The sequence below is a fragment of the Lissotriton helveticus genome, chromosome 8, assembly GCF_964261635.1.
Source record: "Lissotriton helveticus chromosome 8, aLisHel1.1, whole genome shotgun sequence".
NCBI lineage: Eukaryota > Metazoa > Chordata > Amphibia > Caudata > Salamandridae > Lissotriton > Lissotriton helveticus.
Window position 1 is genome coordinate 442,697,176 of NC_136069.1, and position 27,661 is coordinate 442,724,836.

A 27,661-nucleotide genomic window follows, 5' to 3' on the forward strand; every position below is an offset into this window, starting at 1 on the left:
GATCATGGAGGTGTCCGTAGACTAGTTGCCTATTTTTCAGCTACTCTAGATCCAGTAGCTTCAGCGTTGCCCGGATGTCTTAAATCCATTGCTGCAAAGGGTGTCAGCATTGAAAGGTGTGAGAGCATTGTTATGGGTCATCCGTTGATTGTACATGTTCCGCATTCCGTTGAATTGCTAATGACCAAACCAAGACACAGCACCTGACCAACAATAGGCTCACACGCTACGAGCAAGTTATACTTGCTGCGGAGAATGTGACCCTCAAGAGGTGTTCTGTTTTGAATCCTGCTACTTTGATGCCGTTGCCAAACACATTTGATGAAGATTGTGCGGACCATGACTGTCTTGATGTGATTGAGCTTTGCACCAAACCGAGCCCTGACATTGTTGATGAACCATTGCTTGACCCTGATGAGATTTTCTTTGTCGATGGTTCATGTTTAAGATACAGTGTTGGTCGTTTGAGAGCAGCCTTTGCTGTATGTACCATTACAGGAGTAGTTGAAGCTGCATGCCTGGAAGGAGTATACTCTGCTCAGGTGGCTGAGATCATTGCTTTGACTCGTGCTTGCATAGCAGCAGATCAAATTCGAATTACCATTTACACTGATAGCCAGTATGGGTTTGGTGTGGTTCACGACTTCGGACAGCTCTGGTCCCAGAGAGGTTACATGACATCGTCTGGATCACCTATCCGAAGTGGGGAGTTTGTGTGGTTGCTTTTAGAGGCCTTGCAGCATCCCAAAGAAATTGCAGTTGTAAAGTGCACCGATTTCGTGTCACTTGGAAACCGCTATGCGGATGAAGTTGCACGATTCTGTGCCGAACAAGGTTGTTCATTTACTGAGAAACATGTAGATGTGTGTCAAGAAACAACTGAGTTCAACACGATGTTGGCCATGGCTGATACTTGGAATGAGCTCAAGTGCCTGCAGGAACAGGTTTCTGATCAGGAAAAGAATGTGTGGATCAATTCGGGCTGCGTGAAAGGAGATGTGGATATTTGGGTCTAAAGTGATGGAAGGGCAGTGTTGCCGGATGAGTTGCTGAGCCCAATGGCAAGACAGATCCATGGTGCAGTATATTTTGGAAGAGAGTGTTCAGACAAACGTGGTACAATCCGTAATTTCGTGCTGTGGCAGAAGCTGTGTGTCAGAGATGTGTTATCTGTCAACAAATGAATGCTGGAAAGAAAACTGTGGTCACAATGAGTCACATTGGGAGGTCCGGGGGGGGGCCTTTCAACAGGATGCAATTGGATTTCATTGAGATGCCTAGATGTAACGGATTGAGGGACATCTTGGCTGTGGTGTGTGTATTTTCAAGGTGGGTGGAGGCTTACTCTACATGAAGGTGTGATACACTCACAGTAGCAAAGCTGTTGAGGGAACTCATGCATAGGTTTGGGATTACGACCTCTTTGGAATCAGACAGGGGAACACATTTCCATAGTGAAATAATGAAGATGCTTTGTGCTGCATTGCAAATTGATCAAAGACTCCATTGTAGCTATCGCCCAGAGGCTTTTGGGATAGTGGAGCAAGTCAACGGGACTCTGAAAGCATGAATGGGAAAAGTGTGTTCATCAACGTCTCTGAAGTGGCCTGATGCATTGCCTTTGGTGTTAATGAGTATGCGCAGTACCCCAGACAGGAGAACAGGTCTTTCACCTCATGAGATACTGATGGGGAGGGCTATGAGGTTACCAGCGGTTCCGAAGACAGCCTTGCTTAGCATCACTGATGATCTGATCCTTGATTATTGCAAGGGACTAGCTGATGTCATCCATTCTGTGTCCCATCAGGTGCAGGCTGCTGTGGTCCCGGCTGAAATTTAGGGACTTTCTACAGAGGACGGAGAAGGGTTAAGGTTGTCTTTTGCTTGCTGTAAATAAGGAACTGGTACAAAAAGCGAACTTCCAGCTTTCTGAGGTGTGGTTTGAGTTGATTCACCAGTATCTGTAGAGAAGAAAGACTTTTTGAGCGTTTCTCGTTGAATAAAGAAGCTGAAAATATTTCTGAGACTATGGAGGCTGGAAACCCAAACCGTAGAGCTAGGTGCATGGTAGGCACACTTGTAGGAGGAGTGATACTCTTCATAATTTTGGTAGTTGTAGTCTCATATTTAGCACCACATGAGCAGGCAGTGGAGGTAGAGGGAAACCCTACACCTACTACTCCTAGCAAAGAAGAGGTCAAGGTAGGAAACGAGAGAGCTTTGCTAGTAAAAGAGAGTCGTAGGTTACATGCAGATCTGACCAAAGGTAATTTCAAGCTTAATGCATATGCAAAGTTGTTGTATGAGTATATTGATCGATGGAGGCGAAAGACTCTTATATGTGAATGCAGTTGCCAGCTTCAGTGAATGAGGGTATCAGATACCACCATCTTCCGTTGACATATGGTATTTAATGTAGTTTGCTGCTTAGCATTTTTTATGGACGAAATCATTTTGAGTATTTCTTTTCGAATTATCATGCTGTTCTTCCTGAAGTGCCAGCTTAGAAGCATTTCAATAAGTATGACTACTATAAATCTGAAGATAGACTTAGAACATATTTCATTCCGACTCAAGAGTTGGATACAGCTTATGCACATCGCCATAATCTGACGTGCCTGTCGTCAGATACAGAGAAGAAATTTGTAGATCAGGTAGAAGACAGATACATGAAACAAAAGCAGTTGCGAGATTCAGGGCAAGGTAAGGTAGATTGGACAGATGAGGAGAAGTTGCACAAGGCGAAAGGGAATTATGGTCCGATAGCTCTAGATGAGCATACCTATACAATGGAGTACTACTCGAAGGACTTTTTGCAAGGAGTAGTGCAAGTAATTCCAACTGTGTATTTTGTGTGTGGAAAGAATGCCTATGTGCGATTGCCTGATAAATGGTATGGTACATGCTATTTAGGGATAATCTTCCCTAAGATTTATCATACAGACGATTTTGAGCTTATAGAAGGAGGACATCATGCAAGAGTGAAACGAGGTGCCGCAGCTATGGTTGGAGATATTTTTGGACCAATGATACCAACTTTGGGAGTGATTTTGAATGATGTGAAGATCAGAAGATTGGCAACTGCTGTCGATGAGCTGTCAATGAATACAGCTAAGTCATTGGTGTTGGTGGAAGGAGAGATGTTATCGATAAGGACGATGGTTTTGCAAAATCGTCTTGCTTTAGACGTTCTTCTAGCAAAAGAGGGAGGAGTCTGTAAACATTTGAAGGTACAAGAGTGCTGTACTTATCTACCAGACAACAGCAAAGATCTGGAGAAATATATAAGTAACATCACTGCTATTCATTTTGAAATTGAGGATTTGACTGAAGAAACTGTGTGGGAGAAGATTGGAAAAGGGTTTGGCAAAGTGGGGAGTTGGCTTGCAAACCTTGGAAAGGGATTTCTCGGTTATGTATCGAATCCTCTTATCATAGTTGTGGCATGTGTGATTGGATTGTAGGGTTTGATAAGAGCTTATAAGTGGTACAAGTCTGGCAGATTGGAAAGATCTTTGAGAGCGCAAGAGAGACAAATGGAGAGACTGCAGGACAGTCAATATCAGAATTTGAAAAACATGGAGTTGCTCAGGAGAGGTAGAATGGCAACAATTTCTGTTTAAGTCGGTTCTTTCCCTAAGGATGGTGTATTTGTGATGACACAGGTCATCAAAGGGGGGGGGACTGATAGAGCGCCATGTTATTTGAAAAATTTTAGGGGTGCATCATAACCGCCCGTAGTCAGCACCCGCATATTTAGGGAACCCTACTAATGTTTGGTTTTAGAATTTTAGGACTAATCGAGAGTGTTGCAGTATAGAATCATGTTCATGTCATTTATTGATCAATGTAGTGCTTAACCAAGAAAAATAATGTTTAAGTACTTTAGGATTAATTGCTCTGTGTATATAATGTGCCTCGAGATTAAACGTGCCATATTAGAGTTGCACGTATAGGTTGCCTAATGAGAAATGTAATGTTTTAACATGAAAATAATGTTTGTTAACATAGAGAGTACTGTTAGGATTTATTAATGAAATGCTTATTTTGTCATATTAGAAATGCATTTAAAAGAGTAAAGGTCTGAGAGAAGAAACGGTAGCAGAGGCCTATTTGTGTTTTTTTTAGCATGACTAGGAATGTTGGTCTGGGAAATGTATCTTGAGAAAAGCTTATGTTTGCAGTTGAATTTCGAATTGTAACTTGGAGCGTGCAGAGGGATCATTCACATGCATTTCTCTTGCAGGTGCAAGGCTATTTAGCTCGTTAGGTAGAATGAGGCATTGTTTAGAAGTTAGATTGGTAGAAGTGAAGACAAAGGAATGTGCTGGCAGGTGCATTTGCAACATTTGGCGGAGAAGGTGCCTGAAATCCAAGGACAAAGCAATGGTTTTTGGAAGAAGAAGGTTCGACACTGGAAAAGTACTAGAGGCTGTACCTGCTAAAAGAGGGGTGCCCTGGGCGTGCCCCTTGTTTTTGGGATTTTGTATTAGGGAAAGTGCCCCGAGGGTGGAGAGTTAGTTCGGTCTTAGTGAAGCTAGGAATAGAGTCAGTTGGGTTTATACTGAATCCTGTCTAAGGCAGTCCAATTGGATGTGCAGTTAGACATGGGTCTTAGTTTGGACTAGGCAGAAGAAATTAAGGAGCATCTTAGAACGAGCTTGGTAGTTTAGGCTACTTACTCGGAAAAAGTGCATGTGCTTCTTAGGGAGCCTTCACAGTTGACACCTTTTTCTCTTGCCTGGGAGGTATGTTAAGTAGGGATGTCATTTTAGAGTAAGTGTAGGGACAGACTAATCTTTTCTTTCCATTGGAACAGATGCAGTCGAGAGTTCCAGTGGGCACAGTGATTGCATGTCTGATGCTTCTAGAATTGACTTTGCTTTTCGTCTGAGACTCTTGCTTAGGATTATGTTTGTATATGCCAGTTTATTTCTTGAACCTCTTGCTGAGGTGCTTGTATGTTCAGTTATTTTTGGCTTTGTAATAAATTCTTACATTTTTCCTTGGAGTCAGTGGTCCTTCAGACTAAAATGTATTGATTTTGGAAATTTTGCAAATGAGTATTAAATTTAAGAACTTCCTTCACACTTCCAAGCAGACTAAAGAGATCTTTTGACCTATGGTTCCTTGGAGTGGTAAGGTAAAAAATCTAGGTGGGAATCTCAGCGTCACCAGTAGCAAGGGACACATACTAGACAAAGCCAAACACCGAAGGGAAAGGGAAATGGGACTGAGAGACAGAACAACACACAGCATGCCCAGGCCTTCTCTAGCAGTGCTCTCTCAGGAGTTATGTCTGTAGTCCCAGCATGGTTATACACTAACGCTCTTCTCCAACAGAATGAGTCACTAATAAGAGAGAGCACACACAGGGTTTTAGTGCTGGTGAAAGACACAAAACAGTCACAATGATAGAATGATAGAATAATATATAAGTATACTCACTGGCTTCGGAATGGTGGGCCACAGTGAACTGAATCCAAACAGGAAAGAAGCCAGTAAGTTTGAGATCCAGGTGATGGATCAGAACTCTTCTGAGAAAAGAAGGGAAGAGGGAACAGCACAGCAATAGGACCACACCAAAAAACCAACCAAACAACAAGGTCAGCAGAACAGACTAAAGTTGAGGTAATCGGCGAACTACCAAGTGGAAAAAGGTGTGGAATGAAAACAGTAAACAACCTATAAGGCAAGCATAATGCCATTGCAACATGGGAAGTTGAAACGCACCTTCATGTTTTCCCCCCGGATTTTTATATAACGCAAACTTGACCCGAAGATTTCAGAGCGCTTCACATGAGCACCAGTTGCGTTACATAAGGACGCATTCATTTTTGCTAGGCAATGGGCGATTGCGTGATTTGCCCAGATTCGCATGATGTTGAGAGTCGTTGCTGAGACTCAAGCCTTCTTCCACAGATTTGAGGTCCACCGCCCCAGCGATTAGGCCCCATCCTCTCCCACACTCCTTAAGGTTTCATTTTGTTTAAATAGTTCTGCTGCAGTGTCATGACCCAGAACTTAAGTCCCACCCTTGATCCAGGCTTGCCTAATGCTCACGGCATTCAAAGCTGCCAAACATCCGTCTGCCACAACCTTAAAGGAGTACAGCACACTGGTCTTCTGGTAGCAGTCCTCTAATCCTCGGCACCTTGCTTAATCCTGACAAGATGCAAGGAATTAGGTATTTCAGTTAAACGTTGGAAGCTGGGAAATACTCCACTTAATCCTGTGTTATTTCCTAATGGATGGTGGAAAACATTGCAATTAACAGGCTTTATGGCTGCGTTAAAGACATACCGTTTTCTAATTATCTTTGTTAACTATTACTCGAGGTGGTAACACTATTCGTTCATGCCACATGTTCACCTCGGTGTCAGTGAACTTGCTGGCTTCTTCATCATTGCTTTAAATAAATTGCATTTACTTCTTTGAACATCTGCCTTTATTTCTATGCTTTCCTGCCAGACACAAAAACAAACAAATACCTCAAAATGCTCTTTCAGTTTATCCAGTCTACTGGTGGAGAAAGTAACAAGGGCAGACCAGAAAGGTCACAGAAACTGTACGAAGCAGGCTTCTTTGCGATGTGTTGGCTGATCCTCCCGATGGATCACTCCTCCATGTTCCCAATCTGCCCAACACTAACTCGACCCTCTTTGGCTCCCTCTCACATTAAGAATGTCCCCTTCCTCCTCACAACTACCCTAATACCTGCCCAGCCAACAGCATACTTTTACCTATACTCCTCATTTTACACCTTAATTTTTTAACTCATTCCTCCAGCACATGTTCTTCCTGACTCTCCAACTAATACTCCCCTGAACAATTATCCCACAACCTTCCCTGCTATCTTCTCCCCTTATAAAACTGCACCAATCTAATCTCGGCCCTATCTCATCCTCCCCAGTTCTATTCCCTCCTCACCTCATCCTGAAGTACTTACTGGCCATTGTGGGGATTGCGAAATCATTGGTCTTTTCCCATGGCAACTTTCCAGACCTCCAGAGGCAGATCTCAGCCTTGGCTGAAAGAGCACGCCACCAGCTAAGATTGCCCTGGGACACCAGGCAGGTTCTTTCAGACTAGATTATGGTACTCGCTCCTCTGTGATCTCCTTAAAGTGCATTTAGGCTCCTCAGAAAGCAGAGCTCCATATTGCTGCGTGCTATGTGACAGATCACAAGAAAATGTACCTCTTCTCTCCTGTTCTATGTTCTGTTAACTGGCTCCCCATTAATGCAAGATCCAAATGTAATTCTGCATGCATTTTTTCACAAAGTCACCACAACACCACTTCCTCCTACCTAGTTGGAAAATTGAAAGTCTATGGAGCTCAATCAGGAACAAGAAACGCTGAAGCCCCTCCTACTTTGAACCCTCAACTTTTAGGCAAGAATGCTGCAAGAGACAGACATTCTCTTGTAGTGTATCAAGGCTTTGGAACTCCCTTTCATCATCTGTACGCACAGCCTCTTTCTGCTCACATTCAAAGGGGAACTCAAATGACTCCTATTTGAAAGACACTTATTAAAATGAGGTTAAGTGAGCATTTTCTATGCTGACTTGACCTGTCTTGCCTGTTACAAAATATTTGATCTGTCTGTTCTCACTGTAATGGTTAGTTAAGCAATTATTATCATGTTATGTGCCTGATGTAATAAACTTTTAGTTCTTTGCTTTCTTTGTTTGAAACAGTTGTTTTTATGATGTTTGTTGTTAACCAGAACTTACTTCCTGCGCTCCGGTGAAGTGCTCTAATGCCTTTGAGCAAAGTCCGCACTATATAAATCTAATAAATAAATACAATAAAAAATACATTTCTACACATATGAAAGACAATCAATCAGTCCTCTACACCACACCTTTTGCTAGAGTTGGCAGTCAATATCACCAGCCCACACTTCTCTGATCCATGCACAGGTGCCGCAAAATACAGTTATAGATTTCAAAGCAGTCAGTTTATTAGTGGTGAAGCAGCTGACAGCTAAAACACTTAGATGGTGCCAGATGATGTTTTCTTTTTCCCTAAGGGTAATTTTTTATTTCAAAACCGATGCTCAGGACATTATGAGCCCTGGGAAGGTTTTCACTGAGGCCCCACAAAAGTTTTACAGTGCCTGCAGACAGCACTTAGTGCTTTTAGAGGTTGCGTGCTATGGAAGAAACTTCAGGAAACCCTTATTTAGGGCCATAGTTTCCATTGATGCAGCAGGTGCAGTGGCACCGGGGTCCAGAGGCCTGGGGGGCCCACCGACCCCTGATTGTTGCTGTATTTTCAATGCAAACAGCAGCCAGGGGGTTAATTCCCAAACCTAGCTTTGGGGCCTACACTAACCCTGTAGATTGCTGGACTGCAAGTAAAGCAATCTGGGGGACAAAATGCTCGATAGTACAGAACATGAACAACAAACTTCCAAAAGTTAATGCGCTTTGCTGCTATACTAGTACACTAAAGGTCTTTCTGTCGAGCCTAATGTTTGCCCTGACAGTTCAGGAAAGACAGTGACAAATGGAAACACCACAGAATGAGCAAAAAGAAGAGTCTGAGGGGAGCCCTTAAAAACAAACGCGCAGACGGAAGACACGGAGATGGCGCCTGTGGGATTCACATTTCATCACGTCCGCTCGTCTATTTCTTTTACACTCAGGAACACAGAAGCACTGCTCAGTCTTCGAGGCAAGACAGCGCCTTGCTTCAAGAACTCTCATTACGCATGTCACAAATAGACATATCACAAAGGCATGAATGCTGCGGTTTCGTTTGTTTACCATAATTCATAGATTGCTGTTCGGAAGGAGCTGGTTTCCGCTGCCTGCCGGTTATTGGTGCCAATAAAGAATTGAATAAGGGCCTGGTCCCGAGTTTGATGCACGGAAGGGGCTATTTTTTGCACCCAATGATTCTGATACCCCTCCTTAGCTTTGGAAAATATCAGGAGAAGTAAATACCATCTAAACGTCTTTTTGGGTGAACATTTAGGTTTTCGTGCTTTTCGAGGGGCGTGGCTTGGTCTGTATGACTAGGGGGCGTGAACTTCAGATTTTCCAACACTCTGCCAGGCATATCCTGGTACAAATCAGGGCCGACTTTAGGGCGGTGCGGCCGCACTGGGCGAGAAGGTGACACTGAACTCTGGGAGACGCTGTGTATAGAAACAACTTACAATTTAAAAGCACCTGCTGCAGAGTTCCTTGTGCATCCAGCTTTCAAGCCGAAATAAAAATGTCAAGATCATTTTTTTGATTAATGTTCCTACTAGAGACAAAGACCAATGTGTTGTCTAGTGGCAGTTTTGACTCGCCATAAAGTAGCACCGAGGGTTAATATGCCTGCTGCAAAGAAAAAACGCGTATTTTATGTGGATAGCTAAGTGGATAAGGAAAGCCAGCCATTCACCAACGCTTTAGAATAAATGAAATGTAAGTGACAGACAGGCTATGGAGAGATGGGGCATTTTTGCTGGGTGGTAGTTCGGAAATCCAAGGAGGAGGTTATGGGGCGGGGGGCCAAAAAGATTGTCACACTGTTCGCCACCAGCACTAAAGCTGGCCCTAGATAAAATGCACTTTTTTGAAAAGCAGAGCATGAGGGGGCTTAAGGGGCAGTGGGTAGAGTTAGCAGTGTGAATTGTTAGGGTTACTTCAAGGACAATATGTTGTAAAATAACCAACAGTTTAAAGAATCTTCAAAATAGAGACGAGTGTGTGCGTATGTTCTTGCCTGTGTGTGCATGTACACATCCCAAGTGAAATCCAATACCCACCTCACCATACCCAACTGAAAGCACCTGTATCCAACTATTTACTATATAAAACATTTATTAGGGGGTGTGACACCCCAAACACTCCCACTGAAGTTATGCTCATGTGTGCTTAGGGCACCAAAATCTGCATATTTAGGTAAATTCTTTATGGTTTTCCCGTTATATTTCCACAGGTTTGTGGGTGAGGTACCCCATAAATAACAGGTGAGGCAAATACTACCAAACTCAGAGTTCCGACCTCTGAGCAAACCGGGAGTGTGCATGGGTCGGAAAATTAGGACAAACTCGGAATCAGACCCAAGAGTCAGAGCGGACCAAGTTTAGCTGCCAGGGGTGTAGTATCAATGGTGCTGCAGACAGGGCCCGACTGGGAATCACAACCGGCCCTGGCAAAGTGCTCGCCCCCCCCCACCCCCACTGGAAGGGGGAGGGGGGGTGGAGGGCTGTTGGAGGTGCCGCCGAGCTCTTTGCCGGGCCGGTTTGCTGCAAAAACGGCCCTGTAACAAAAACGGCCCCCAGGGGCCCAAAACCGGTCCCCACCCGTGCAGCGCACCGGAGGATTGCCCGGTGCCCGCTATGGCCAGTCCGGCCCTGGCTGCAGACGCAGAGGCACTAAGGCCCAGAAGCTTGAGAGGTCCACTGAACTCAGAATAGCACAATAATGTACTGCCCAACCAGTGGTGAGAGAGAGGCCTGTGTCCTTGCTCGCACTCAGGCCCACAGCACCCTTGCCTACACTACTGACTGCTGCTTCTGTCTGGTTTACAAAGAGCTGCCTTACCATAGAAAGGTTAGACCCACATGATGTGACCAGCCTTCAGTGGCCTCAAACAAAAAGACACACAACAAACCTCCTATTTAATTATACAAAAGATGTAACTAGTGAAGCCTGCTGGCATCTCCTCAAGTGCAGTTTTGTATGATCAATTTAGGCAGCTGTGCAAAACCTGTACTAGAACAAACTATCATTCTAATTCACCACCTAGTTTTCATCCTCTGGAGATCCAGACTTTATAATCAGGAGGGAGGAGGGTGTTAAGAGATAATCACACCCAAGGCGAAATTACTAGGCAAAAAAATCCCTCGGGTCCTCGATCTCTGACAATGTTTTCTGGCTCAGCTGAATGTTAAAACATTTAGGCTTGTGAAGCTCCTGGCACCATGCCGAAGGCTCCTGCAGAACTCAGGGGCATATTACCAAGGGCCCTTATCGCCGCTTTAGCGGGACTTTTTCCCGCTAAAGCGGCGATAATTCGATCGCCCTATTACCAAGCTGGCGCTAACACCAGTTAGCGACAGCTAATAGGCGATAGCGAGCATCTTGGGGCCCGCTTTGCATGTCAGCGATATTTATAGCTAATGACATGCAAAGTGGGCGTGCCAAGATGTTAGCGACTGAAAACAGTCGCTAACATCGCTATCTCCTATTACCTACAAAGGCGTAATTTTGGAAATATTCGCGCTAAGCGCGAATATCTCCAAAAGCTAACACCTGCCCAGAGCAGTTATTAGCCATGTTATCCAAATGGAGGTGGATAACATGGCTAAGAGCATTGTCACGATAATGTGTGAATATCGCTGTATTTCCAGCGATATTCACGCATTTCGAATGATTTTTATCGTTTCTGAGATAAACCTTGATGATAGCAAGGTATCCCAGCGATAAAAATCGTCGTAGCTAGGCGATAAAATTATTCCCGCTAACCCTGCTTAGCGATAAATATCGCTATTTCTAGGTAATATGCCTCTCAGTTTTTAAAGCTTTTGCATGTTCCACAGGCCATCTCAGCTATTTTTGGACTGCTTCTTTAATATTCCTTAAATCACACATAATAACATCCATTCTGTAAACTCAGGTCCAGCTTTAGCACTGATGGTGCCCATTGCAACAATGTTTGTTGGCACTACTCCATCCATGGTGGAGCTGGTGCTACCTCCACCATGGACTCACTAACCACCACCTTTTAACAGTGCCCCTCAAGCAGTATCAGTCGGTGGTGGGAGTGCTGCCGGGCGGTGACATGGGGTGGGGGTAGTAAACTACGGAATACGGCCAAATGCAGGTAAGTAAACATATAGATAAATAAAAATGAATTTCGTTGCGCCCACTGCATCTCCAAATTCGATGCAGTGCGCGCAAAGAAATTTGTTTTATTTATTTATATGTTTACTTACCTGCATTTGACCGTATTCCGTAGTTTACTACCCCTCCCCACCATGCCCCTCCCCCACACCACGTCACCACCCGGCAGCACTCCCACCACCGACTGTTACTGCCCTCAAATCTCAAAAACCACTCTCTCTCTTTCAGTCGCATTTAATTAGTTATATAGCGTCATTTTTATCTTGTGTAAGGTGTCAGAGCACACATTACACAGAGACAATCAATCATAAGTGTGTATATCAGCATATAGGAAATGTTACACATGCCAAAGGGCTACATGGTGTAGGAGTGACATTTCATCCATACGGGCATTCAGTATAGTTTGAGTGCTAGGTCTGGAGAAGCACAAACTCAGAATTGAAGAAGGAACACTGTAGTTTGGGGGTTCTCTTTAATAATAATAATCAATTTCTACCCACATGAACCCCTTTTGCAATATTAATCTATGCTCTTAGCTATACTTAGCAGCATGCATACAGTTCTTTGATGACAGTTAATAATCCACCATTCTAAATTAGGATTTTATTTTATAAACTGCAGGTAACTAAAGGATGTATTTTAGAAAAGCAGTAACCCACTGACATATTTACAATATATGCACTTTGTGATCTGCATAGTACACATTCATTGCAGGAGGCATATGAACCCTCTGTGCTATTTTATTATCAGTGAAAACCTCAACTAGACAAAACTCCAAGCTCTCTTCAGGAAGAACATTAATCACCAGAATTATCTTGAACTTTTTATTGTTGCCTGGATTTTGCTGGAGGCAAGGAATGTGGCAGCAGGTGCTTTTAATACCAAAATAAACCTGCAAACTAGGCGTCTCCTGAAGTCAGCACCCTGTGCGGTGCCACCGGTCGCACCACCCTAGAGCCATGTACTGAGAATTACTGACATGACCTGCAAGAGGCTGAACACAATTTCATGATGATCAGAGGCATTATTTGTTCTTCCAGGGCCTGTACTACGTTTAGGCCACCGTAGACAGCTGCCTCATGGGACCACATGAAAGGGTCACTTGAAGGGGTCACACTACTATCACTGATACTGGGAAAACAATTGGGAAAGCGAAAACAAGGGCAGCTAGAGGGGGAGACACCCATTATCAAGCGGGCATTGCATTGCAATGCCTTTACATTGCGGGTATGACAATGCAAGTTGTTACAATGACTTGCGCTGGAAGGCGCTCTAACCTAAGGAATAGTATGATTTACTATTCCAACACCTTCCCTACTGTACGTAGACTGGTGCTGGAATAGTAAATCATACTATTCCTAAGTTCAGCGCCCTCCACCGCAAGTCGTTGTAACGACTTGCATTGTAAAAACTGTGATGTAACGTACCACAACCATTTTGATCGTGTTGTAACGTCACATACTCGCTAGACGTATTCATAGATTAATGACATGCAAGCACACATACAGTATTGAAGGTCGCATCATTTTACAGTACCACCTGCAATCAGACAGGCTTTACTTTTCATCAATAATGGCACACACATTGTGTACTGGGGTGTTTTAGTGCAAGATGCAGACCATATGACTTCCCTTGTTATTCATAATCTAAATGCCGTGTAAGGCTGCCATTACTACTGTGAATATAATTTTTAATGTACATTTTTTGTGATAGAAGCGTTTAGAAAAGTTGCTGAGCAGGATTTAAAGGGTTAACACTTTTGTTATCTTAGCCTTGTGGGATCCGCAGCTCTTCTGCTATACTAGAAATTCAAAATAATAAACGAATCCCAGTGGAAAAAGGAGCCTTTTCTCTTGTCGTCCCTTTTGGATCAAAAGTTCCCGACATGTGCAGTGGTCCTAATATTGGCTACTGTAAGAGAAATATTTATTTTGCTGCAACCATTTCATAATGCAGGGCTAGGTCCCAGCATCAGATCAAAAAGAAAACAAGCATTGCATAGCCAATAGGCCTTGCCTTTGGGACCTTATAAGTGTTTAGTTATGCAGCACAATATCCTTGGTGCAACAACATTAACTGTTGCATGGCTAAGCACTTATAAGGTCCCAAAGGCAAGACCTATTGGCTATGCCAATGCTTGTTTAAAACAGCAGTAAAAATGCCAAGTACCTCTCCTCTCGCTTGTATGTACTATCTGTTCGTCTACAGTATTTGGTGTCTCTTTCAATTGTATGCTGTACACACACTATGCACATGTAAGACAAAAACATGTTTTCAGTATCAGTGTGTTGTATGTAGTATCAACAATCATTTTTCAACAAAACATTGACAGACTTTTTACAAGATTGAATATACCCGCAACTCTTTTTGAGTGCACTCGGCTTGATTTAGGATACTGCTGTAATTATAACGTCATTCTAAAAATCTCCGATTTCAGAAAAGTAAAGTACCGTACTGCTTCTAGGCGGCCCGCAGACCGCACAGGCCTCACTGGTAGAGCAGATAAGCTCTTTGAACGCCAATACATCCAAAGTCACATTTCACAATCTGGACCCCCACGCTCATATACTGTTCTGTAGTCACATATATGTACTCACCCACCATAACTCATCCTCGTCGTGTAAATGGGAAATGGCGCTGCAGGCCTGCTGCTGTCACAGGTGGAAAGAGATACAAGTTGTCATGTTCTAGCAGCTCCGTAGAGTGGGCACTCCCAGCACTCAGTGGCGAAGCTGCCAGGGACCGCTCCTTCGCCGCGCACATGAATGACATCCCTGTAAAGCTTAAACGACTGCACCTCGAACAAGCGTTGAAACACAAACACGGCCTGCGGCCGCAAAAGTGAAACAGTACTGGGCTTACAACTGGGAGGGGTGGGGAGAGTGCGAGAGTACACACAGCAATTCCCTTGCGGGAGTGAGCAAACATATGTTGCCAAACACTCTACCGCAAGGGAATCGCCAAACGTGCACTCATTGCCACTGAAAGCAATGCAATGCGAGCACGTTTTTGGCTGAAAAGCCGAAGCGATTTCTATAGGTCTTTATCCTATGCAGCGCATGCACGCTGCGTAGGCGATACCTAAAAAGCCAAATAAGGGGGCGGAATGCGCACACCTTGGCTGCCTGGTCAAAGGGATGGACCAAGAATCCGTCGCCCCACTGCTTTTAAGCAGTGTAACTATAGGAAAAATAAAATGATAACTGAATGTAATTATCATTTTATTTGTTCCTGCTGCTTTTTGGCCATGGCGGGCGGGGCTGCTGTGCTCTCAGAGCAGGGCGGAGGAGGAGTGGTTTGCCCACTCCAAATGCTCATGAATGCTTGGCTGGCCCTCTCCGGCTGGCCAAACATTCATGCGCACTTTGATTGCTCTCCACTCAGGCTACATTACAGCCTGCGTGGAGAACATGGCCAGGCACCCATTACCTTGCTGAGTGCCAAGCCATGATGGTCAGACCAATCACAATGTTGCATTGCAGCGTTGTGATTGGTCAAGGGAGCCTGGGTGCTTGCTGGTTCCATTTCCAGCCGAGTCCTGATGCGGAGGAGAGACTGGAGAGATGCGGTGGTGATAGGTACATTTTTTAAAAATAATTTTCTTTTACATTCTGACCTGCCACTCCGATCCATGCTGATTGCAACTGAAGAGGTGTGAGATCCGCAATTCCAGTTACAGGAGCTGTGGTTCCCCGGCACATAAAATAGCAGTGGAGGACCTTAGGAACAAGAAAGGGCCCTCATTGTGAGTGTTGTGGGGCCACAGATCCACTGTAGATCCATGCAGTGGAGACTGTCATTTGAAGGTAGACTGCATGCAAGGCCTGGTCAGCGTATAGCCTGCTAGTTGCATTCAACATGGACATATGCTGTGCGCAGCAGTTTTGTCCAACCATAGCAAGGGTTGTTTAACCGCAATGGGTTGAACCTAAGGTCTGGCCAGAGGTCCTGCATGTGAAAAGCGGCTTGCAGCAGAGGTTTAACCACTTATAGCAGGTTTTCGCCAGTACCTGGCTGGAGGCGGAGCACACAGCACCAAGTTTGGTGATATGAGTGTTTAAACACGTTGCAGAGTGGGCTTTATTGGTTAAGGCTTAAGTATAATTGTGCAGTTTTTATGAAATGTGATTGGCTGACTAAGTTGATTTATTTTTTTCAGCCATCATGAAATTTTCCGAATTAAAAGCAATATTGTCAATTTTGCACCAGCGAAAACATTTTCCATAGCCATGGAGGTGGCCACCATTTTGTTAGTAATAAAGGGTTCCATTTGTTTTGAAAACAGCGATTTTGACTAAAATCATGAATTTCCACTACAAAAATAAAATATATGAATGTAATTTTTTCCCATTAAAAATAAACTAGGAAAGAAAGGCTGTGCACAGCCAAATGTTGCCCACATTGACAACATACAGAGAGTTGGGTGCAGAGTCTGAATGCAGAACAGGCCTTGCAGTGAACCCCGGCTACACAAGCTGTTAGCAGTGGGGGTCGGCTCTTCCCTGGTGAAAGAGTGCAGGGCCTGGCCTGCTGCCAGGTCCAGGAGCCAAACAGACAGAGACTGTTCACAGTAGTGATTGGAAATTATGCAGTGGTGCTTGGCCACCCACTGCGGTGTAGTTGGGAGCAGGGCTAGTGATGATGAAGCAATAAGCTGAGAAAGGGGCAGCATGGTGAATGGGCGCAAAGAAGAGAGAAAGTGAGAACAAATTAGAGTTAAAGTATGGTCAAGCCTAGGAAGGATTGTTTGGGAGGTCATGATAATGTGTAAGGCATATGTAAAGTAGTAGAAGAATCAATGTTATTGGAGGTAAAAGGTCAATAGAAAGACAGGAAAGCCGTATTTGCTAAGACAGCTATACTTAACTCAGATCCAAGTGAGTACATAAAGAGCGAAGGGCCTGAAACTATACAGAGGAGCTGGCCCATCCTATAGCATACAACTAAAAGGACTATTCCACCTAAGGTTGTAAAACACTATTCTGTGCATTTGGAACGTGAAAGCTTTCGATAAATAATAATTTCTTGATCCGTCTGTCTCTTGGACTTTTGGAATATTTATTTGTACCATGTTTCTCTTTATACTTTTTGGGAAAACATTGATGTTTGAAATGCAGGCCCACTTAGGCCTTACTATAAACCTTGGGAAAGAGACCATTTTGGTGCTGGCCTCAGAGGAGGTGCTGCAAATGGAAAATCTGAGGAGCCTGTGTATGTTAATGACGCAAGATCTCGCGGAAGCCTATGGTAAGGTCATATTTTGGATCACCAATTGATGGATATTGATGGATATTAGGTATTCAATGCAATACTAATTCAGATCTTTATGGATACTGTAAAATTAACGCATAGCGATCCGCGGTCAGCTTACTCTTTGGGGCCTCATAAGTTTCTCTTCTGTCCTCCAGTCTGTTTAATGCATACATGGCATCTTTTCTTTATTCTGAATGGATCGTTTGACAAGCTGTGCTGATCTTACACAGATGACCAGATGACTTCAGATTCTGCCATAGAGTTGACAGATATAAAGACCGTTCTTAGGTGGTCTTTCGAAAGGGAGTAGTGCTAATTGAACGCCATCGGGTGAATAGGTTTACCGGGACGTGGTACTCCGTGATGACTGTACTCCCTGATGAAGAGCAAATATTGCTCGAAATGCATTGGAGAACAATGTAAAACTAACATGTGGAAATTTAACATGTAGTACAGAGGAAATTGAAGAATAATGTCAAAAAATAAAAAACAAATTGAAGAATACTAATGAATGAATACAATTCATGAATAAGAGAACAAGAAGTTTTGTTTGAAATTTATTGAAAACTTTATTGGTCACAGAAAGGAGTGCCCCAAAGGGGGTTGCAACCAAGACATTTGGAAGCACTCATAAATACTAATTGATTTAGGGGCATATTAGCAACAAATTGCGATAATTATCGCTAAATGAGCTTAACGATTATTTTTTTATCGCCGCGCATCGACGGATTTTATCGCAGAGATAACTTGCTATTAGCAACGTTTATCTCACATGCGATAAAATATCCGGCGATAGCGGCTCAATGCGTGAATATCGCGCAGCCTGTGACGTCCTGACGAGAGGATCCCGGCATCGGCTTCTTCCATTTTCAGGAGAATTCCACCGGCCAATTCTGGGCTGGAACAATCGTGTTCATGATGCCCCACCCTCCCTAAACTACGAAGCGATCGTGTATCGTTCTAAAATCTTCATCCATTTTTGCTAGAATAGTAACGCCGGTCTGCCACAGTTTTTTCCTCACTCACACTGAGCTGAGACGCTAACGCCCATTCGCAGCTATTTGTGCAAAATTTACCAAGAGAGACACTTGAAGCCATAGTACATCTTTACTTCTATCCTGAATAGGCTACTTTGTGCAATAGACGGCTACCTGATGAAGGCGTGTATGCCGAAACGCGCATGTAGACATCTGCCGCACTGCCTGAATCAACGCTCCATCCATTAACGGAATTTGTATATATTGATTGTTAAAATTTATCTCATGAAATGATTAAATGTGAAAAGTATATGTAATCTTAAATCATGAAAAGAAATATGGAACACAAAATTTATACTAGAAAATAAATCAATAAATATATCACTATATTCTTTTCTAGTGTCCATATTGTGGTTATAGGGTGTCCTATTGAGACAATTATATATTCCACTAGCAAGATTGGTATTCGTATCTAAATTTTGTTTTATAGATATCCTTTCCTAGCTATAATTTCCTTACATTTGAATATCCCTTGAAATCCAGATATATTCATGCATCATCGCCAATAGGGTCTTAACCTGAATATCCACCTCCCATTGGATATACAGGTTAAGAAGTCGTCTGAGCAGGCGTTAGGATTTGGCGATATTCGCGATTAGCGCACATTTTTTTATCGCTTCGCCTGCGTTGATAATAGGAGATAGCGATGTTAGCGACTGCTTTCAGTCGCTAACAGGTTGGGTACGCCCACTTTGCATGTCATTAGCGATAAATATCGCTGACATGCAAAGCGGGCCCCAAACAGGTCGCTATCGCCTAAAAGCTGTCGCTAACTGCTGTTAGCAAAAGCTTGCTAATAGGGCGATACAATTATCGCCGCTTTAGCAGGAAAAAGTCCTGCTAAAGCGGCGATAATGCCCTTGATAATATGCCCCTAAGTTGTTAAAAAAACTGCAGCTGCCCCATTGCAGCTTTTTTTCCAAATCTCTCCATTTGAAGAATTCTTCCAGCTTCTGGTCAAAGATAAAAAAAATCCTGGTAGGAGCCGGTTTTCATGTCTAGTTTAATCCCCCCCCCCCACCCAAAAAAAAGTAATTTGACAGCATATTACGGAAAAAGCAACAATAGGCATATCCTCTGTCAAGGAGCAAAAAAAGACACTGTATTCTGACAGCTAATCATTTTGTATTTCAGCTTGCTTGACTACATTTTGTAGTTGGCCTGCTTAAGAGTCCCATTTGAAAATCTTTATTCGTTCAATATGTGGTCATTGAAGAAGCATAAAACCAATAAAAACATCCCAAAAACATTTCAATATAGAATACATATATAGAAAAGATTTTTTCACAATAACTGATGCCCTATGCCGTACAGCCACGGCCCGTGGAGGGAGTTACGGTGGGGCAGGGAGGCGGGGAGGGGGAGGGGCAGGGTGGAGGGTGCTAAATACCGGCATATGGATAATTGCAGGTAAGTAAACAATGTAATTAATAAAACAAATTTCGTAGCGCGCCTTGCATCGCAAAATGCGATGCAGTGCGCGCTGCGAAATTCGTTTTATTAATTACATTGTTTACTTACCTGCAATTATCCATATGCCGGTTTTTAGCACCCACCACTCTGCCCCTCCCCCTCCCCACCTCCCTACCCCACCGTAACTCCCTCCATTTACAAAAGAACATAAAGAGCAACGTGCTTTGTACAGAACAACCATCACAGGGACGCGGGGGTAAATTGGCAACATAGGTACCTTGCATAGGATAGGCCACTAAAAATTGAACATTAACCAATCTCAAACTCGTTAGCAGGAACCTATGATGCAGATTGCTGACCCAATTTAAATACGGCTCAGTACCATTGCTAGTGCAGATTTCAGCATACGCCTGAACCGTGGGTTTAGAAGCTTCTATCCCTAGTGTCCTGTCTTTGCATTTTTTCTAGAGAGTCAACTCTCTGCGGAAAGGGGCAATTCGTTTGCATGTCTGTTTCAGCATGAGTTTGATTCTGGTAATCATACCAATTTATAGTGTAAATGGCAGTTTCGCAGGCCCTGATTACCTTCCTCATACATTGCCTTAGATACAAACTCTTGAGTGCCTCTGGACCATAATGTCATTGCTCGAAAGCTTTTACATCTAACAACAGCCTTAATCGAGGTTTCCTTATGGTACCTTGCTGTGCACCTCAACATGTCAGACAGCGAAAAATCTTCGAATGTTCGCTGGACCTTTACCACTTTGCTTGGGTATCAGTAGGCCTGGTAAATTGTTTATTACAGAGGAGTAAATTCAGGAATTTTAGGTTACACTTGTGATGCAAAAATACAGAAAATTGCATGTATACACCTGTTCGAATAATTTGGAGTCATTTGGGGTTACAATGCCTATCCAAGAGCACAGGAGCAGAACGCGAACGGCTGCTGATGTTTCTGTTCTGTTGTATTTAGCGATGTTTTCGTAGTGTAAGGTTCACTTTGACTGTTAGGGTACATTTTGCTCTAGGAAATTAGTGGTAAATGCAGGGTGACGCTCCTCTTGTACTTCCACATAATCGTATGCAATTTGCCATAATTACAAACACGAACGCAATGGTGAGACAATTGAGACCAGGGTTTTTAGTTGAGGGAAATACTGGGCGCACTGCTCACGGATGTAACACAGATATGGATAGGTGAGGGTGCAAATAGGTGAGGGGATAAAGGCCCTAAACCCCTCCAAACATGTGTGTCGAGACACAACCTAGGTACGTAAAGATAGACCTATTGCACACCAAATGGAAAAAGTACAGAAATGATGTCTCAATGGACATTTAAAAGTTCAAGTATCCACATTTGTGATAATTCCGTCCAAACCAGGAACCACGGCAGGAGCACTCGTCCTGCTTTCCTTCTCCCGCGAAACGGCCGGGAATCCCACTGATGAACCTTTACCAACCTTAACTATTGATATAGTGGATGCTTTTACTTTCCCCAGTCATTTCGCTATAGAAGTCGACTGGAACCATCACATAACGTACTCTCAAGTTCGCCTATCACACCGAGCATAGAGTCTGACTGGACCACTTGTCCGAACGTCTACACTCATTGTACCTGGTCTTGAGCGGGGCCGGGTTGGAATTATCACCGGCACAGCGACCTGTGGCTAGATACTCATCGACTACAGCCCTGAGGAGTCGCCAAAGTATTGTAACTGCTTGGCGACGAAACACGTGTCGGCTGGCTATCCATAACAATTAAAGAGGAACCATACTACCATTCGTCCTCTTTCTTCGACAAATGTGGATACTTGAACTTTTAAATGTCCATTGAGACATCATTTCTGTACTTTTTCCATTTGGTGTGCAATAGGTCTAACCTTACGAACGCAATGGTGTACACTGTCTACTAAAGTGGCGGTCCGCCTGCCCTATTAGGGTAGGGAAGACTGAAAGCTTTCAATCAACAGAGCCATCATTGGCTCTGTCAATGGACAGCTTCCGCTGACAGCCCAAGGGAGTGGCCGTTGGAGGAAGGACATTACACTACCCCGTAATTGGGGAGGACGGTGAGATCTCATTATTTCCTATCTGTCACCACCAGGCAAAACTTGGTGGTGAGGTATAGAAGATAACGTATAATGCCCCTCACGCCCAGGAAATTACTCCCTCTGTCAGGGGGTCATTAGTTTTTTTGTTTTCAAATAACAAACTTGCACTTTAACAATTTGGTTTTAAAAAAAACGTTGTTATAGTTTGATGGACAGCCGTCAACTCAGTCAGTCAGTCAAACAAAACTTTATTTGGTTTGTTACAACCATAAAAGTATACAATTTACCTCTTATCATAACATTAAAAGACATAAACACGGCGGTATCATAAAAAGATATTGCACATCTAGACACACATAATTTAGCTTTCCCTTTAAAATAGGAGTGTTATATCATTCTAAATTATTAAAATCAATGAATTCATACATATACATCAAATCCTTCATATATATGACAAGCAATACTGTAATCCCTTGATAGCGCAACCTCGTATAATCCTAAGGGGAGAACTTACAATGCTTACTCTGTGCATTTGAGGAACACTTTAACTTTATTCATATATTTCCCCATAGCACAGGCTATCTCTAAGTTCACCATTTCCACCAAAAGGTTAACAGCTTGCCCGTCAACTCTAAGAAAGGCAAAGTAACAAACTTTTTGTACCTTGACTAGAACTGCCATGATAGCGAGTTCTGTCAGGGTACAGAGATCACCGCTGGGTCAGCAGTAATTTCTAAATTTGGTAGATGGTAGCCTGGAAGGGTGTCGGGCATAATATCCTCCATTATTCTAATGCATGGAGTACCACCTACCAAACCATAAATCAGCCCCATCACTTTACAAAAAGTTGCACCACCATTGTGCACTTTTTCCAATATTCTCAGTAAGCATCAATGGTTTGAAATAGTTCGTATTGTGTTCATTGTCAGCTGCCTTAATCTAAGTCCGCAAACTACTTTCAGTGATACTTACAATTATCAGGCTTCATTGGATGTTTAAACAGTGTAATTGTTTTTAATTAGATACTTTTAAAACACATGTTAAGGATATGTTTACACAATCTGAAAGTGTGTGCATAAAGCCCGGGTGTATCAGGCAGTTTTGGTCCGTACATAATCGCAAGGTGTGCTTACAAGGCCCAGGTGTACCAAGCAGCTTTGGTCCACATAGCAATTGACCCAATAAAAATGAATGCTTAATGGATAATGGATAGCACATGCAATTCAAAGCAAATAGCACAAAGTAAAGACAATTTTGCAGAGTGAAACATTCCTGTTACGATATATGACACATTGAGTGACAATGTCCAATTTGTAGTGGCTTCAAATTGGTTTCCTCATCCCTAACTTCAAGGTATTGACCCATGATACTGAATCATTGAGCTTATAGTAGCATATACTGCTTCAGCAGTCAACATTTCCATCTTGCCCCACATTTGTGCATCCTTTAGGCAGAGTTTAATCAGCTGTTCCACATCATAGCTATAAAACCTATAGCCGGCACAAGTCTTAACATCAAGAATTTAATTTGTTGAGAAGCTTCTTATTCTTGGTAGTAATCCCAGTAGGCAAAATTGTATGCTTTTCAGCAACCTCAATTAAAAGAATTCTGCCACATGTGCCACCACTTTCTACCAAAAATGTGTCGCCTCTATACAATATCACTTCATATGCTAGAAATCTGCATTAGACAAACCATATCTGATGGGATCCAGATAATACGGTGGATCCAGAGCATGGACAATTCTGAGGGTTGTATGTAATAGTTGAGTTTAAACCTATTTTTACGTGACAGTGATTTAATAGATATATGTGCTATCAACCATTTGGCATCTGAAAGCTGTTCACATAGTTCATCTTCCCACTTTAGTTGCTGATTGACTTGCGATTGGTTGAATATCATCATGCAGAGCTGAGGTCTGCCAGTCTGGAGAATTGTAAAAATCCTAAAGGGGTAGAACACTGTAGGTCTTTAAAAATATTTTATCAATTTATACTTGGTGTAGATGACCCACGCTCCATTGTGGTCGGCCTCAAATCGCCCCTAGGTCCTACTCTACTGCGACCATTGACTGTTTTTGGTGCTTTGTGCAGTTCAGCACTATTTTCACTCAAATCTTTCAAAATCCATAAATCTACTTCACCTATTGTATTTTTTTCATTTTTCTTACTACATACTTCCTTAGTTTTATAAATTGGAGCGGTATTTTTTATTCTGTTGTGTCTTTGTCTTTTTAACTATTCTGGTACTTCTAAATGCTTTACACATTTTCTTAAGCCTGTCTGCTCAGTGCTACAGGTACTAGGGGTTGAACTACTCAGGTTTGAATTCTTAAATTCTTCGACTGCACGTAACAGGTTAGTGACTTTATTACTTGTGGGAAACTTCCATCCACCCCAATTAATAATTCACTTTCTTACATTTCCTTTCTGCTATTTAAGTTTTAGAAAACCCACATTCCCCCACCTTTTTCATTCTACTTAAGGCTTTGAGCAGAGGGTTTCAATATTTCATACCTAAGCAATAGACAAAACAAGTGCCTACTGGGACTTAGCACTACTCAGAACTATCAGCTCAAGGAATCTCGAAATATCTCCCAGTATTTATGTGCCTATGGAATGTTTCTTGGAATTCTAATTAACTCAGCTAGAGCAGAACATTGCCACTGGTCTATTCTGGTATAATTATACAGAATAGTACATATTTATTTTTTGGACGGATAAACAGCATACTCTCACTGTGTACCTGCTGCATGAAGCTTGCAGCTCGTTGCGTACTAACAGATGTTTTCAGCTTGATAAGGGGCATCTATTAACTCGAAAGAGGAATATCTAAATGGCATGAAGGGTTCACAGAAACATTTACACTTAGGGCAGAATCCAAGAATGCAATTTTACTGGAAATGATATATTTGCATGTACATTTGCATCCTTGCTGTTTCTCCATTCAAATGAAGTATATATATATATACAACATTTGATGGTTTACAGGAGTGTTCAAAATAAAACTTTCTAGGCCTGACATTAGCCAAGACCTTTTCAGTTTACTATAAATATATGTAGAATATTCTTAGTTATTGGAGCTTTCAGACCAAGTTTTTCTTCCATTGGTCTGTATTGTGTCTTTCACATTTTTCTTTCGTCCACTATACAATAGAGCATCAGACAATGGGTCATCCCTTGTTAGTCATTTACTAACTTTAGTGTAAGTGATGGCATTCTGCCCTTTCACAAGAAACACATTGACACACAGAGTAATTCCCTTCAGTGCAAGTGACTACTATTGCAATGTGTGCTTTTTGAGACCTAAAAGTATTTTTTGCTGTTAGTGAATGATTTTTTGAATTGATGAGGGACAGGCAGCTCCCTCAACAATAAAGTTTTGCAAAACCATATCCAAATATAACAAGCATTGACAAAGCCAAAAGGCTGGCAACAAATGTGGGACTCATGTTTTAGAGGTGGGCAGCAACAAAAAACATGCCCAGAAAATGGTGGATGTCCCGAAAGTGCCTCTGACAGTTGAACCACCATATGTTGTGTATTTATTTCATTTATTTATATAGCACTAAGAGCGACTGCTAGCAGTTTAGCCCATGGACAATCATGTATTTAGCATTTTTCTGTAGGACGGTTATTTTGATGAAAAAGAAAGAGAGGCAAGGAGCTCCATGGAGGGGTCACTTGAACACTGAAAGCACAGGGCCTGCAGTTTGAATGTTACTAGAGGGGCGTGAATTCAGCAGAGAGTTGAAAGCTGAGCGGCTTCTATGTCAGTACATTCAGTACAAAAATACTGCGCTACAAAATACTGTAGTCTAAACAGAAAACATTGATAAGGTTAATTTATATAGAGGTAATAATAGTTTTATAATGCTTAACTTCACTTTTATGAACCATGAAATTATGTATGTTGTTAAGGCACATATTTATCGAGTTAAGAATATATACCTATTAGCAGTTGCCCGTAGCTAGTTATAGTTAGGTCCTAGTTTAAATAGGAAAAGCTTTTTTTTGTTCTCCTAATAACTTTGACAGTGTTTGACGGATCTTTGTGAAATTTTCTAAACTAGTTTGCCACTTTCTTCAGCTGCTGTCTGGAACGTTTCAGGGTGATTTGTTAATCGGGAGCCAAGAAAATGGGGGGGTCTTGAAACGTGTTTTCCCAAGGCAATTTCCCATAGGGATTTTAAACACAAGTACAGACTGAATCGCTGGACGGAATTACACCAAATTTGACAGAAAATCTAGCTCTTGGTCCAGAAAGAGCCCTTTTTGTAATTTGGTGTAAATCCCTTCGGTAGCTTGGGAGTTATTTCAGAAAAAATAAATTTGTATATGTGGGGACACAAATCCTCCATGGATCCGACCGATCTCATGCTGAGATCGGATTGGTTGCAGAAACTACAATCAGAAGTGTTGCTAGCCATCTTAGTACTCAGCTGAGTTCCAGGAAAATACTGTAAAAAAAGCAGAAGGGGACAGTATAGGAATACTCTGCCCCCCTAGGCCTGGTGGTGGGGTTCCACAAGAACCCTTCTGGGCCCAAAAATATATATTTTTTAAATGTTGCTGCTAAATCATGGCGGATCTGCAAATCAGTGGCAAACATTTTAAAACAACAAGCGCGGTTACCTTGCTTGCTTTTCTTGGTCCCTGTACTCGATTAATATCAGTTTATGCTGAAACAAACCCCAGTCTGCTGTGCACTGTGAGTAGATAAACATTTACTGTGCCACATATTCAATATAGATTTGTTTCTGGTCGGAGCCCAAAATATGTAAATGATTTTTGATAAAAAAAATTAGGTGTGGAATTAAGACTCTGCCTGCAATGTCTTAGCTTAACCTCGGAATACTCAATTGTAAGGCTGTGCAAGTTCAGGTCTGTGCTAACTCATAGGGGATCGAGGAAGATGCCATGGGATACCATGTTCTCCCTCATCCAGAAGAGTGCCTGAGCCTCACCCTCACAGGCTGGATCTGAACTGTGGTGGCGAAGTGAGCTAAAGAACGATGATAGATTCAACCCAGATCTGTGACTAGGGGTGAGTGTCTGAATAGTTCAGCGCTCCGTCCATCATCTCATTGTGTTTGCTTTGTTCGCCCTAAGCTCACTTTGCCACTGAATTCAAGCTGGCCTGGCTGCTGAGGGGTGTTACCCTGAAATCTGTGCCAGGATGCTTGTTTCTGGTCCAGGGAAGACCTGCGGGCAGGACTGTACCCATGAGGAACAGGGTCAAGACAGATTTGCATATGGCTGGGTCTGAACTGGGATGGCGAAGTGAGCTAAAGAACGATGATGGATTCAACCCAGATCTGTGACTGGGAGTGAGTGTCTGAAAAGTTCAGCGCTCCGTCCATCATCTCCTTGTGTTTGAAACAAGACCTTCTACAACAACCTGAACCAGCTCAAACACCTGGTTAGCCAGTTGCGGGTTGAGGACCTGCAGATCACACAATGGTGGTACACCAAAGGCCATGCTGCACAGCCTGTCATCACCTACATTCACACCTGCGACACGGAGAGCTTCAGCATGGGTGTCTTACTGTTGCAGAGCGGTCAGGCGTGCATCCCGCTGGAACGATCATCGAGCATGCACAGCATGATCAAGGTGCTCTATGCCACATTCACCATCCGTAGCTTCGACCAGCTGCAGGAGGTACCCGTGGCCACATTATCCTCACCATTCAAACTGCCCCTGCAGCCCTTTCAGAGGGATGCGCTGCACCGAGCCCTGTGCGGATCATTCAACCACTTTGGCTCCACCAGCTCTCCCTGCCTGCTCAGCCTGCACTGGGACAACCTGCACCAGATCAGCGCTGTGGACTGGCTTGCTGCTTTCCTTGACATTGTAGCGCCACCTTATGACCCGAAAGACAGGCACGACTGTTACTACAACCAGCTGCTGCCGCCAGCTTCCACTGAGCCCCACGCCTAGAATGGGAAGGACGTGGAGGGTGAGAACAGTCAGGTGTGGCTCCTGGAGGTCCCCCAGCTGGCTGACTTCTGGTGTGGACGAGAACCTTTCCCGGGGCCGAGTGTGATTCTCTGA

At 43.0% G+C, this 27,661-nt stretch overlaps 1 pseudogene; it reads left to right on the top strand.

Annotated features, from left to right (window-relative positions):
- The first annotated feature begins 893 nt into the window (after positions 1-893).
- Positions 894-27,661, top strand: LOC144773755 (2-aminoethanethiol dioxygenase-like; annotated as a pseudogene).